General features: G+C 36.0%; 1 protein-coding gene across 2 annotated transcripts in view; it reads left to right on the top strand.

Annotated features, from left to right (window-relative positions):
- ARHGAP15 (Rho GTPase activating protein 15) overlaps window positions 1–12,694 on the top strand; it is a 652,765-nt gene that overhangs the window by 281,804 nt on the left and 358,267 nt on the right. The gene's annotated exons all lie outside the window — the stretch shown is intronic.

Raw genomic sequence — 12,694 nt, 5'->3', positions numbered from 1 at the left:
TATTTTGCCTTCTAGCTCATTTGCTTTGACATCACACAGACCTAGTCTTATTCCCATATGGTAGCTGGTACAAGACCACAAGGGTATTTTACACAGTTACATTGGGCAAATGGGGTGAAATGAGGACTCTAGGAGCAGGACTTATGAGATAGTGTCATGGAGTAAGTGATGAAATCTTTACAGCAACATTAAAGAAAGGGAAAGATATAGGGGAAGGAACTAAAGTTGATAGCCACCTACCTGCATGGTCTTCTGGGATACCCTGGAAAGTCCTTGCCATCCCTGTGAAACAAGAAAAAAGTCATTATTAGGTCCTCTGGGGCAAGTCAACATTGCAGATGAATACGCATCCACTGGGAAATAATTTGACAGTATGTAAGTGAAAAATAGTTGAATAATTTTATTTTGGGATTTTATTTTAAAATTTTCAGGACATTCAAACACACAGGTTTTTATTTATTTATTTTTTTTCATCTCGTTGATTTTTCATAGAGTTGATGGGGATAAAAAGATCAGCCTGGCAGCTTGCTGGCATGGAACTGGAGTGTTTAGGGTTTGTTTTGCCTTTTTGCAAGATTGGTCCACAAGAACTTTAAAAGGAGAAAAAGACGATGCAAATTAAATACGTTAGAAACGTATGTCCCATCTGTTTTTATTTCATTTTTAGAAGAAGGTTTTCATACCTTCTTTTATTTTTATATTCTATGATACCACACTATAATGTTGGCCACCTCAGAGACAAACTAAATTAGCTATCCTGACCATATGGAAAGGAAAAGCTTTACCAGTTAAAGAAACAAATTTAACTCAGGCAAAAAGGCCTATGTGTTTTAGAGTTAAAAAAATTAAAAATAAATGTTGCTAAGTACATAGGAGGGGAATGTAACCCACCTGCATAAGTAAAATTTGAAAAAAGAGTTTAGGAATTCCAAAATAGCTGTCTCTTTTCCTGGCGTCATTCAGGAATCACCCATATTTGAATCTACTTCTGTCGTATGTTATCATCTGGATTTATTTGTAAGTAAACTCATAATCAAAGGCACGAAAGCCCTTGAAAGTTCATCTGCTCCTTCCCTCTGTCTCCAAGAGGAATTAAACCTAAGCTGTCTAGATATACCTCCCTCCCATTATGAAAAAAAAGCTTCAAAACATTTCAGAGAAGAAAACTTTTCCCCTGATGTCTATTTTTTGTAAAATTGAACAAGACATGCCTTTATAGAAAAAGATATTTTATTTCATTCTCCAAATGCCGATAGTGTAAAGCATTTGATGGAAGCCCTAGGCTACCATTTTATTTTACCTGGAGAGGAGCGTCTCATAAATTCCCCATGTAAAATTGATGGCTGCTTCAGAAATCTCCCAATCTTCAGTTTTTATAAGAACTACAGTGAGGGAATAGAGCTCACAGAGGTCAAGCATGTGTTTTCGAACCACACAGAGTAGAGGAGTGTCTGCCTGATCCAGGACTACTTCAGATTGACATGTGCAGTTATTTACAGTGATGGAGAACATCAGGTTTTATGCACAACCTGCGAAGAGAAGATAAATAGATTGGTAGAGAAGCTTCACTAAAAAAGAGCCAATTTAAGTGTTTGCTGCCACCTGACTGTAACTCTCAGCATGGCTAAGCTATGGCCACTCAACCTTTAGAACACCGAAGCTAAAATTCACTTTATTTCATCAAAATAATAGCCAAACTTCTAAGTGAAGGCATATGTTTTGAGAATTTTTCTACAGACACAAAAATGGCTTTTTTTTGTGGCCACTCCTACCAGCAGGCATTTCACCCAAATGCACACTGATTACTAAAATTACCTGAATGTATTCAAGATGTGTTGCAGTATCTTTTTCTGTACTAAAGGAGGTGGAATTACAGTAATAGTTCCCTTTCTTAAGTCATGGGACGCTTTGTGTAGCCATTATCTAGCCTGCAAGATAACTTCCCAACTCTCAGACACCATTCTAATAAAATAGCTTTGAAGTGCCTATAGTTCTCCAAATAAAAGCCATTAATTTGTACCAGATGAAATGGACTAATCAAGCAAAAGACATGTTTAGAAAATATGAAGTCTTTAGGTGCATATTGCTCTAGCTTTTCCTGTAGTAAGTAAGTAATACTTACTAAGATACCGGAGGAGACAGAACTATAAACACTAGTCAAAGGACCACCTCGGGCCCAGCAGCCGTCTTTGACAGTGGAACATAGTGTTAGTGCTCTGAACTACATAAATAAAGACTTCCTCCCCATTGTTTCTTGGGACTTCTTAATGTTCATATTCAACTCTAATCATGTTCTGTTTTATGGCCAAACATAAAATATAGATGGTATCCTTAAAACATATATGATGTAATTCACATTATCTATGAGGAGAGGAAATGCAGATAAATTCCATTTGAGGTGTATGACAACCTGAAACCACTGAGCCACCAACACAAAGTTGATAGATCATCTGAATATTGTCAGGTGGGATATTATTAAGTAGACAAAAAAAATGGCCATGGGTTTTTCCAAGGAGGTGGGTTGTTAAAAGTCTAAAATAGATATGACTGAATGTGCTATGTGTATTCGTTCTGATATAGTAAAACAAGCGATATTTCAAAAGAGCTGTTTGGGTTTTTTTTTAACTTAGAGCTTGTTTTGCAGTTAAGAAATGAACTTTTTGCAGCCTATTAAAAAAAATAAAAGAGAAAGCACAACTTTTCTTGGATTAAAAGGAGGAAAAGAAATAATTGCCTACTAAAGACCCATGTTCAAGAAGTACTCTTATAAATAAATAGTAAGACTTGTCTTCTGGTAACATTGAAAGTAAAATATGTGGAAGGAATGGACTGGGATCAGTCCTTTGTAATATTTATTTTTATCATGTGTCCAAAAAAGTCCATCAGATAAAAAAAAATCTGGAACGACGTCTTGTACAGACATTCATCTTTGTTCAAAATGGCCAAGTCAGCTTGTAATTTCCCATAGAGGGTATTTGTTTCAGAGCATAAGTCCAAAACCTCACTATTTTGCCATATGATATAATATTTATTTGGAAATAGTTACAAAACATTAATCAATAGGAAAAAACAAGATGAAAAAGGGGTAACTTAGGAATTCAATATTTTTGCAATAGTGGAATTTCACCAATTTAACTAAGGGAAGTTAGGAACATCGATGAATGTTGAAAGAATATAATTTTTACCTAAATGTTCTTAATATCCACTAACAGTTTTGAACAATTAAATAGAATGTAAGAGTCCCAACTCAGGAAAACCCTTCATATTTGTCTGTAGGTCTTATCTTTGATGGGTGAATACTTAAAAAGGATAATAATTAGATGGCAATAATATTGATAATATGGATATTAATTACTGAACACCCACTATAGGCTAGGCTCTGTTCTATGCTCTTTGCATTTATTAACCCACAAATTCATAAAATAAAGTTGACATTTTATTATTGACATTTCACAGATAAAGAGACTGGCACATGATATTTACCTAAGCTCATATACTTAATAATTAGTGAATTATCAAGTGTAAACCAGGTACTGTGCTAGGCCATGGGATAAAAAAAGAATAAAACACAGTATTAATTTTTCCAGAAGAGGAAAAGAAAGATGACCCTACTAATAATTATCATAAAAAGTGGGAAACAATACTGAGTCCTTAACTGCCCCTCCATTCCCTTGCCTCACCCTTATCATGTATGTGGAAGTGTGCGCACACACGTGCGTGCACGCACACACACACACACACACACTCATAAATATTCAGAAGATCTCTTAAGCATCCTCGCTTAAATGCCTCAAAGATTAGCTAATACTTTCCCTATTCTTTACAAAATGTACTAACTGGTATCAACACTATGCTAAATGATCACTACTAATGTTTAACTTTCTGATATGCCTGTACTATTTTCTACCTAACTGTTGAGTCGAGTGCTATGAAGAATCCATTACATTTTTTCCCCAAAGCTATTTATATCATTTTTATGTATAGAAATGTATAATTTAATTAAACATTACATGAACCAATGGCATAAGAATTTTCAAAGAAAGGATGCTATTGCTCGTATGAAAATCAAAGGTGACTACTTTGGAAAGACTTGATACAGGAATTGCTAAAAGAAATTGTTCCAAATTAGGTATAAGCAAGACAACCTAAAAAGTTGAAATTTAAAAATTAAGAAGTATTCTGCACTTAGTTTACTTTGCTTGTGCCACTGAACTTGCACTCTACTTCAAAGACATGTAAAACAGAAATTTTACATTATGGGTAGGTTTATGAAAGAGAGAGAACATGAAACCCCAAACTTTGACCATCACACAAAGAAAAGCTTTGATCCTATACAAAATATGTATTTTGTTTTAAATTTGATTAATAGGTGTTATATATGTATAGTTTTATAATAATTCCTCATTTTTTTAAAGTACTTAGTAGGTATTGGTCCTAATTGCTTCAGATAAAAATTTATTATGATTAAGTCTGAATTCTATATTTACTCTTTTTATAATTTTGTTTTATGTTCAATGTAGAGTAAGAAAAATCAGATTTTTCATAAAGGCCTGCATCATTTGCAATAGTTTTTAAATGTTTAATTTAATTATGTTAAAGACATCTGTATGAATACTTTGAAACCTCTAATTCATTTTATGATTTGTCAAATGGAGAGGTTTTCTCTTTCTTTTCTTTTTTTCACATTTCATGAACTATAGTTTAGAGGCTTCAGGCTAGGTAGTTCTTTAAAAGTATCTAAATAGACTGAGAAATTTTCCCATTTCCCTCACTAATTTCAATTTTTAAAAGGGACATCTTGAAAAATGTATTTTCCTGCTTCTTTTTTCAAGAAGGCATTACTTGTTTTTGCAAATTGTATTCAGTATATGTTTTAGAAACAGAAAAAAGAATGGCATGATTATGTATCTGGTGCATTTACTAATAAGCCGAGGGCTGCACCAGATGGGCAGGTGAAAATGTGATTATGAAGTGTGTGGAGATGGCTCCATCTCTGTAATACATGCCTCTCCAGGTTACTTGGGCGTCTGTTATGTTCATGAATTCACTTTATGATTATCCTTAGAGTACTTAAAGAGGCAATCTTATAACATAAAAGGTCTGTAGTAGAAGAGAAAAAGTTCCCTCCTTTAACTGAATTACAATAAATAGTTCTCCTTGTTTCATAACAATCAAATAAATAGAAAGATATCAGCATTATTTTCCTGGCAGGTTTAGAAATTTGATGCTGAAATATTGGATTGTACCTGTTAGTGAGGCCAAAGCGAGTTTGCTATTTAGTAGGTAGATGCAAATTAAGTTATAGGTTATACCTTGCTGTATCATTCATTTGGGAATAACACATGGGGTAGACAAAGACAAACCCCATCCAGGTGGTTGAACTCCCCATGTATTCATTTGGGCTAAAACTTTCAAATGTCAGGTGCCTGGAGAGCTCATTTAATGAAAGGGTTATCTCTGCCAACCAGTCAGTAGTGGATTTTTTTTTTTTGCTCCAGAAGTTGTGAAATATTATTTATGTATGTAGAAGGCAGGGGCTTCCTGCCGTTGTTGTTTACTTGTGGGTTTGGGCAAGTTTCCTCCTTTCCAGAAAGCAGAAAGCAAGTTTTCCATAAAAGCAACTTTGCAACAGCCTCGCTCCTTTTGTTTGGTACCCCAGGCAAAAAAGCTTTCCATGGCATTGAAATCATTTTCATTTAAAAGCAGGGAGCTCAGATGAACCAGCTCTTTATTGAAAAAAAAAAAAAAAAGCAGTAAGGTATCCTTGGTTAACTTTTTAGTTATTTAAAAGTAGCTTGTTGAAGATTGAATATTTCTATGTTTCACTAGAGCCTTTAAATATAAAAGAGATATGAGACTATATCTGACACCATCAGGCATATTATATTAAAATTTATGAACAACTTCATCAAAAACCACTTTCCCTCTCCTGCATAGAGACAGATTTGTTCTGACATAAACGTTACATGGCTGGTTGCAGCCTCAGATTAATGCGAAGACCCTGGCGATTCCTTTTAGACGTTATTTTATGAAATAATACCTGTCAGCTGCTGCCTGATCCTAGAAAAGGGGGCAGGTTTTCCAGGTCATCTTGCCATCTGTCAGCTAAAGCTCATCTGTCCCTCCACATTACCACCTGATCTGTGCTAACAGGCCTCACAGGGAGGCCTGCTTCATTGGCCCAGTGGGAACCCGGGAAAGAGACTGTGTGAGGACATCACCTGTGATGCTGAGATTTAATTATCGCTGAAGTGATGAAGATGTGCACGCAGATTGAAATGCTTTTGAATAAATTCATGGAGCAGGATATGCTCTGCCCCTCTGCTTCCCCCTCCCTTCGCTTCCTCCCTCTTTACCCCCAGCCCTCAGCCTAGTGTGCTCACTGGTTGTAACAAAAGCTTTCAGATTCACCCTTAGATATCTGCATGTGTGCTCTTGGAAAACACACACGCTCACGCATGCACAGGCACACACACACCCAACACAACTAAGCACGTCTGCTAAAATATCTACCTCAAGTGAAAGAACAAACCATGTCGTTGGGAGAACAGTTCCCTCAGCTTTCTACGGCAAACCTGATTATTTTCGGCCAAAGTTTCTTGTTATCAAATTTTAAAGCTGTATTGATTGTTGCTGGCTTGAAAATCAGATTTCATTGTGGGGCCAGCTTTTTACCTACGGTTTTACTCAGTCTGTGGTAACACCAGCACAGAGTTACCTGGGGTCTCCTGTGGAGAGTTAATGCCAGGGTTCACAGTGGAGGTGGAAGTGTGGTGGAACACAAAAGGTAAAGAAGGGCATAGAAAGCCCCCGGAAACCTCTGGGACTGTGGGCTCCCTTGCGCTCTCCGAATCAATACCCTGCACAAAAGTTATTACAGGTCCAGGCCTTCTGGCTTCAAAGCTGCTTAGGCAGTATGTGGCATTAATTCCCTCCTGCACAAAACTGCTGTTTGCTAATCACCTGGCTGAGGAAAGGATATAGGGCTAGAACAGCCGATTTCCTCACAGGTCACAGAATAAAACGTAGTTTCTTGGGATAAACCAGGATAATTAACTGGAGTGAAATATGTTCCCTTCGTTGATTCATGCCCATGTGATACTTTTGTTAGATGCCACCACAGAGAAACATTTATGCCATTATGCGAGGCAAGATCTGATTTCTACCCTGTTCTAAAACATGCTATGCTGCACAATGCAAGGTTTTATTTCGTTGGATTTTGGGGGAACCTGCTCCTTCAGTCTGTAGGCCAATTATTAAGCTAGCACTTAACTCAATTAATTCCTAATTACACAGTTACAAAAGAAAATGATTGCCTACAGCTAGTCCCCTTTCCTGCCACCTTGTGAGCTCAATCGCATGGTCCTGAGTCACTGTTGACCACATGGCTGTCAGAGGTTGCAGAATTTCTTTCCCACCACCACTTTCAGTTTCTCTGAGAAGGAAGATTTGGAACAGTCAAAGAAGACCCAAGGGTTTTTCTAGCACAACAGTAAACTGAAATTGTATATTTTCTTTTTCTTTTCTAAGGGAAATCATGAGCAAACAGTGCCTTAATTCACATTTCAGAAATAATTACTAAAGATTCAAGACATTTATCATGTTGTCATTGGAACCTGGGAAAGGTTATTCTTGTGGTACTTCAGGTCAGAAACAAGAACATATTATTAGAAACTAACACACAGGCTATCCAAGAGATTCCTGGGGGAAAAATAGAGGTCCATTGGGTTGAAAAAAAAAAAAAGAAAAAGGTGACAGGAATGAATTAGGTAACAGGGGGCCCACAGAAACTTATCAGGCTTTGAGTGGTTAATTTCCAAAGTAACTCCTGTCCATTACATTATGTAGCTCTGTGAAAACTTGCAGGGAAAGCGCCATTTGTCACTATTATATTTTTTCCAAATACTACTGTTATTTTCTGAGATGGTATGGATTTTTAGGAAGCTGCCATTTTCTAATAATTCCAAAGACAATTTAAATAAATAAATAAATAAATATAAAATATAAATATAAGAATTTTAAACAAAGATATTATGCTGCCAGTTCTTTTATCAGTAGGCCTAAATCTTCAACCTCTTTTTTTATTATTTTAAAATATATATATTGAAATGATTTCTGGGAAAATTGTAGATTGCATATTTTGTCAATGTGTTATTGATAGATTTAAACTATTGTACAGTCTATTGAGTGTTACATCTGGCCTATATTATGTGAACATTCACATAGAAATGCAAGTTTAAGTAATGAATACATTCCCACAATACATACCCTTTAGTTCACAGCAACACTTACATATACACTCTACTTATAGAAGACAAATGAGATTTATTTTGGATAGTCTTGGATGAGGGTGGTTGTTTCAGCAGCTTGAGGTAATGCTATGAAATCAGCAAAGGAAGTAGGGATGGAAGAGATTTTAAAGAAACATAAATAGAAAATTAATGAGCATGCTGAGAGTTTTTTTGTTGTTGTCGTTTTGGCTATTGGGGGTTATAGGAACAAGTCTGTATAGCATATATGGGTCCTTGATATGATTTTTTACCTTTGAGTGTCTGGTCTCGTTTTTAACAAAAGTCACTATCATTTGAGAATTTGTTCAGTAATCAGTGAGAAAATGTCATAATCTTAAGCTAACTCATTATATAACTCAGATGCATATCCCAAGATAGAAATCTTGACAGATAAATGTCTTAAAAGCTCATAGTCAGGCTTAAAAATATAGGGAATGTGTTATATATATTGAAAATGAATAAGAAAAAAATAGATTTTTTCCAGGCACAGCTTTTTTTCTCTCTCTTTTACAAAATGAATTATAACATTTATATATTTACTTCTAAAGAGGTTATTTAATATATGTTTCATTCTAAAGGTCTCTGTTCCTGTTTTTAGTTTTGGATTTATGAAATTAACACATAAAAAAAGTTGGACCTAGACAGCCGAAAAGATCTAGACAGCCAAAGTTAGCCTCCTTTCTGCTTTGCCTAGATTAAAAGATTTAGATTATTTTAATCCAGGAACTGACATTTTCAACATTGCATCATATACACTAAGGCTAAGTTTTGTATCACCAATAGTGATTTATCCACTAGACAGGCATCATTATTAGTGTTACTAAGAAGAATGCACTCTAGCCAGAATTTACCTTTTGAGAAAATTCTCCAGATAGATAGTTTATAAGAAATCTTATTACTTAATTGGTACTTATGAAATACAAAGTGAAATTTTAGGGAAAACCATTAAGAGAGGTATCTTTCACAGGGCTGTCTTCCCAGTTGGAATATAATTGAAACAGAAAGAAACACTACAAATTGCTATTACTGAAGAGCCAGGAAGGGCAATCCACCAATTATGCCCATGGAACAATTTACTCTCAAGTAACCTTTGTTGGCATGTGAAGTCTTATGTGCCAGAGGGTGAGGCCCACCAGGATCGTGTCCACCCTGCTTCTATGGTTTAGGACACAGCAAAAATTAACAAGTGTTTTTCTAAAAACTCCACCCTTTTCAAAAACAACGCTATTAATTATTGGTGCATGTACACAATGATCACAAAATTAGAACACAGTGCATACTGTGATAACTTAGAGCTTTACAGATGGACTTCTTCGCTCATTCAATGTGATACTTAACAACTTTCCTACCACTTTAAGCTACAAATAGACTCTTAGGGATGAAAGCAGCCATAAATATACTGGTTTATGAAACATGGGGAAATGTCCAAGGTGACTCAATAGCTGGTGAGAACCAAGACTCTCTTCATGTTGGCAAGGTGGAAAAAAATTAAGACTGTAAAATACACATTCTACACTACAATTGCGGGCACACGGAAGAGTCATGAAACCATGGCCAGATTATGTGCTCAAGGTGCAAGCATGATTCTCAAAAGACCCCAACTAAATATTATAATCACCTTATACACTGTGAGTCACCAATTTCAGATAGACTTTCAGTAGTGATAGTAATAAAGTCTGTCAATCTCCCATATTCCCAATGGTAATCTTCAATAATGAGTACTGTCTTCTACCTTCTGAAAATAGTAGAAATGAAAATATAAAAGATGTCCAGATAATGACAGCCATATTTCAAGAGTAGAAATCCTTTTTTTTTTTAAAATCCTACTTAAGGGCTTATGAACTATAAAGAATCATCCAATACACTTCAATATGGTTTTTGTTTCACATTTTGAAACGGTTATTATACTTGTGCTAAGGAGACTGGTGAAACCTCAGATCATGTAGTAAAATGTATTTTCAGAGAGACGTGAGGCAACTTATTGACCAGCAGTAGTTTTTCATTGCTACACATTGTGACAAGGAGAAGATCAAAGATCCTAAGATTCCACTTTATATCATATCTTCAAGAAAAATAAGGTGTGAAATGTCAAAAATTACCATTGAGGGAGAATAAAGGGATGAAAGCAGAGAGGGATTGAGAACAAGAGATAAAGATTGCTATACTTTGCCTGAAAGATACTGTATATCTGGATCACCTACCACCATAATTTAGCAGCAAAGACAAAAATGAAGAATATAAACTCAGAGCATCTAGAAGATACAATATGAAGAATACAGTGATTTTTAAAATGCATAGTTGTTGACATTAAAGGAGCTCAAAATTTATTGAGCAGAAGTGATTACTATAAAAGAAAATCAAAGAGGGATTAAGTCATGCTGCAGGGAGTGGGGGAGAAGCAAATAAAGAGATGGCATTTTAGCATGACCAAAAAGAACTGAGTAAGTACTCAACAGACAAGGAGTTGCAAGAGATTTCAAGTGAGAATTAGTGATCAACCTGTCAATAACTTTTGAGTCCTTCTTAGGTTCCAAAACTGACCTAGAACTAAGAATTCACAAGTGAACAAAACACAATCCCTGCCCTCATGATGTTTATAGTCTAAATTGAAAGATAGATATTAAGCAAATAATGAAATATTCACACATTTGCAGAGTGCTGTTCAGAAAAAGCACAAAGTACAGTAGGAACACACTAGCAGTTATCTCCAGAAGATCCCCTTCCTACATTAAAAACAAAGGATATACTTAGTGTTAAAGGCTGTCTTTAGCAGTATCTAGTCTGGAGGGTCAAGGACGGCTCTCCTAGGGAAGAGATCTTTAAATTAGGAACAAGATAATAAGTGGGCATACACAAGTGATGAGAGAGGCTAAGAGAATTATACACACAAGGAGCATCTTGTTCAAAGACCCTGTAGCAGGGCAGAGCATGACATATTTGAGGAACCACAAAGTTCTGGGAAGAATGGAATGAGGACGACAGAGCATGCTAAGGCATAAGGCCACTAGGTAGACAGAAACCAGATAATAAAGGTGCCTGTCAGCTGTGCTAAACATGTTTCTCTTTCATCTAAGAGCACTGAGATGCCATTTATGGTTTTAGCAAGCAGAGACAAGGTGAATTCCTCCTGGAGTGCAAGGCACAGAGTGGGGTGAGGATGAGGATGAGTGCTAATCAAAATCTGAATCAGAACATAAAAATTCCAGGGAATGCGAGACCTTCGTTCATATTGCATTAATTGATACTGCAGTGTTATTGGTCTTCATCACTTCACCATAGACACTGTCAGCTCCTGAGTAAATGTTACTCTCCTAAAATTCCATCATAAATCAAAGATGATTCACTAAAGGTCTCCCCAAATAAGAGGTGAAATAATTTTTTCATATTTATTTTCTGATTTGTTGAGTCTGTTTTACTCAGCTATTTTGAGGGCAACAGAAAGGACCCAAACATTTATATTATCATTTCCAATGGGCTTCAATAAAATTTTTATGTTTTAATAGACTAAAATCATTATCAGAAATATCACAAAAAGTTCAGGAACCAAATCATAGGATCTCCTCTGGGCCACAACTGCATTTTTCAAGAGCATACCAAGGAATGTTAACCGATGGCCAGCTTGAATCAGGAGCACAGTATCACCTACCAAGAGTTTACATAAGCAGTGAGTCCCCCACTCAAGTGGCCACTAGTAACTAGACTTACGTATAATTTAGTGATCCTACGACAGGCCAGGTAAAGGGTCTGATCCAATCAAAAGGAGCCTCTTGGTTTTTAGAGTAAGCTCCATGTAGATTCTAAAGAAAAATGATGTAAGTCATTTTGTTTTTAATCGAAGATGACATCTCCAGCTTCATGAATGATTTCATGAGCTTTTTGCTGAGGAAATGAAAAGATCCCAGAGCACACCCCTCTACTGGAATATTTGTTGCTCTGCTACATGTGCATCAAAGCCCAAATGGCTATGGCATATTCAGTCAAGAAGATGAAGCAACCCAATGCCAGATATCCCAGGAGCACCCCGAACTGCCTTAACAATTGTGATTATAGTAGTTTCTCTCATAAATATATAGCTCTTTGAAGATTGAAAATATTTTTTGTGTGAATTATCTATCTCACAATCCCTCACATTTAACAATAGAGACAATGAGACATGGTAAGGCTATATGACATACACAGAGGTAGAGATGAAGGAGATAAGAGAATTACTGAAATGTTTTTGACAATTCCTTGAAGACAGACTTCTTGTCCTCCATGTTATTTTCTAACCAGAGCTTCAGAGTAAAAGGCCTACAGTCTACTTTTTTCTAGCCTAGGTAAAACCAGTAGACGGAGAATGGTAGATGCAGACACTTTGCAAGAGAATATGGCTATGGGTCAAATGACATAAAACTCTAAACATA

Source organism: Hipposideros armiger, unplaced genomic scaffold (genome assembly GCF_001890085.2).
Source record: "Hipposideros armiger isolate ML-2016 unplaced genomic scaffold, ASM189008v1 scaffold_649, whole genome shotgun sequence".
Lineage (NCBI taxonomy): Eukaryota > Metazoa > Chordata > Mammalia > Chiroptera > Hipposideridae > Hipposideros > Hipposideros armiger.
The sequence above is the reverse complement of the archived record's forward strand: the minus strand, read 5'-3'. Positions and strand labels throughout refer to the sequence as shown.